The 2,914-nt window shown below is 41.5% G+C and overlaps 1 pseudogene; it reads right to left on the bottom strand.

The window, feature by feature from the left end:
* Window positions 1-2,188: 2,188 nt before the first annotated feature.
* LOC119236761 (60S ribosomal protein L29-like) lies at window positions 2,189-2,704 on the bottom strand (annotated as a pseudogene).
* Window positions 2,705-2,914: the final 210 nt, after the last annotated feature.

Here is a 2,914-nt window from a genome sequence, read left to right as displayed (position 1 = left end):
AGAAGCCAAAAAAAAAAAAAACAAAAACAAAAACTAATTACAGGAGAGATCAGAACTCTGAGAAAAATCTGGATTTTCTCCTATTAGCTATGGAAAACAATTGATGGACATTGAGGGTTTAAACTTTTAATGTTTTTTTAAATTGAGGTATAGAATACAAATAGTAGTCCAAATCTTACAGGTACTGCTTGGTAAATTACAACCACAACTCAGATTAAGATTCAGAATTTTCCAGTGCCCATAAGGTCCTTTTGTGCCCTCTCCCAACTATATCCCTTATAGAGTTGCCGTTATGATCTCTATCACCATGTATTTGTTTTGTCTCTTTTTCAACTCCCTGTAAATGGAATCACACAGTATGTATTTCTTTGTGCCTGGCTTCCTTTGCCCAACATTATGTCCAAGGGAGTCATCTGTGTTGCCACATGTAACAGTGCTCTTTTCCTCATGGTATATACTATTCCACCAAGTGTGTGTGTGTGTGTGTGTGTGTGTGTGTGTGTGTGTATTTGGATATTTTATATCTCCATTCTACCATAAATGAAAATTTGGGGTGTTTCCAATTTTTTGTCTATTATAAATGATTCTGCTATGAACATTCCTTTTTAAAAAAAATTATTTATGCATACAAGAACTGGGGTACAGGCCAGAGGTGTGGGGGGTGAGAGGATTCACCAGAGACAGAGTGGGGAGCAGAACAGGCAGACTGACTGAAGTACACTGCTGAGGGGAGCAGTGAGTGAGCCAGGAGAGGTCTGCTGTGCCATGTGGGTTGCTCCCCGGCCAGGGATCGAGCTGGTGCTGCAGTGGCTGTGGACAGCTTCACAGGTTGTGTCCTGACCCCTTGAGCCACCAGGGAGGCCCGCTGCTCTGAACATTCTTGTACATTTCTTTTGGAGGACATAAGCACACTCATTTCTGTTGCGTATGTATCTAAGAGTAGAATTCCTGAGACGCAGGGGAAAGATACATACATATATATATATATATATATATATATATATATATATATATATATATTTAACTTTGGTAAATAGTGACTGTTTTCCAAAGTATTATATCAATTTATATTCCTACTAACAATGCATGGGAGTACCAGTTGCTTGACATTCTTGTATAGACTTGAAAATGCAGTCTTTCTCATTTTGACCATTCTGGTAGGTGTATAATAGTATCTTCTCATGGTTTAAATTAGCCTTTTACTGTTTACTAATGATGTGGAACACCTTTTAATCTACTTATTGATGATTTTTGAAGTGCACATTTGAGTATTTTGTCTATTTTTATTATTTTTCTCAAATTTTATTAGTCTATCACTTACACAACTATATAATTTGGACTGTATAGTTTCAGAAGTCCATAAATATGATGCCAATGACCTATCCCCTTTCTCTTTCCTACTTTTTAAAATGGATTGTCTGGTTTTGTTTTCTTGGTGTGTAAGAGTTCTCTAAATACTCTGGGTGTGAGTGCCTCATTAGATGTATGTATTGCTAATATGTTCTCCCAGTTCTTGGCTAACCTTTCCACTCTCCTAATGATGCCATTTCCTTTATCTGTCCAACTTTGTGGTTGATTTTTTTTAAAGGTTTATTTATTTCTATACAAGATTTGGGGTACAGGCCAGAGATGCACGGGAAGGTGAGAGGATTCACCACACACAGAGTGGGGAATAGAACAGGCAGACTTATGAAATACACTGCTGAGGGGAGCAGCAGGTGAGACAGAAGAGGTCTGTCCCGCCATGTGGGTTTTTCCCTGGCCAGCCGGGAATCGAACTTGCGCTGCAGTGGCTGCGGATTGCTTCATAGGTTGCGTCTCAACCCCTGTGCCACGAGGGAGGCCCTTGTGGTTGATTTTTTTGATGTATAGGAGACATATTTAAAAAATATTTCCTTACTTCAAGGTCATAAGAGAGTCTTCTGTATATTGCTCTAGAAGCTTTTCTATTTCATCTTCCATGCATACCGATCTATATTGCATTAACATTTGTGTATGGAGTAGAAGTGAAGGTTCATCCTCCCCCCAACCTCTTCCAAATCTCCACTACTCCTTTTTTTTTTTTTTAGGTTCTGCTTCAGATTTATTTGTACAAATAGCACAGGAAGACACCAGTGCCCTGTCGACAGCAGCCTAGGGATGACACCAGTCCTTCTGTCCTCACACGGGCAGACAGCGTTCTCTATTCTTAAGGCTTTGTGGGGGCCTGGGCACCTTTGGTGACCTGGGCACCTTTGACAGCTTGGGTACCTTTGGCAGCCTGTGCTCCTTTGGGGACCTGTGTTGCAGCCGCATCCTTGGCCTGGGTTGGAGCCTTGCCCTTTGGCCGCGAAAGCCTGAGACCCTTGGCGATGCAGGCACGTGCATGTTTCCCAAGCTTGGGGTGAGCGATGTAGGCAAGTCGGCTGAGCTTGCGGCTGCTGCCCTTTGGGATGTTAGCCCTGACCGTCTTGGTCTTTACAAGGGCCTTGATAGTCTCAGCACGTGCACTCATGGCTTTGGCATTGTTGGCCTGTCTTCTTCAGGCCCTTCTTGTTATGCTTCTTGGCAAAGCACATGTTCCTTAGGAACTTGGGATCTACCCCCTTAAGAGATTCGTATCTTTGGGATCGGGGTTTCTTGATGCCATTTCTGTGCCATTTTTGGGATTGGTTGTATGTGGTGTGGTTCTTGGACTTGGCCATGTCTGCACCGAGGCCCAGGGCTCCCCAGGCGCCTTGAGCCGGAAGAGAAAGTCCAGTACTCTTTTTTAAAATAAACTTTCCTTCCAGTGATTTATTATGGTGTTCCTTTTCTCATAAATCAAGTGATCATCTCTGTATATGATTTATTTCTGAGTTATCTGTTCTGTATCATGGGTCTATTTGTCTACTCTTAATTATGTTATTATAACTATATTATCTTAATTATTAAA

Source organism: Talpa occidentalis, unplaced genomic scaffold, assembly GCF_014898055.3.
Source record: "Talpa occidentalis isolate TD23 unplaced genomic scaffold, MPIMG_talOcc4v2.1 talOcc4.9, whole genome shotgun sequence".
Classification (NCBI taxonomy): domain Eukaryota; kingdom Metazoa; phylum Chordata; class Mammalia; order Eulipotyphla; family Talpidae; genus Talpa; species Talpa occidentalis.
This window is presented reverse-complemented; position numbering and strand designations above follow the sequence as displayed.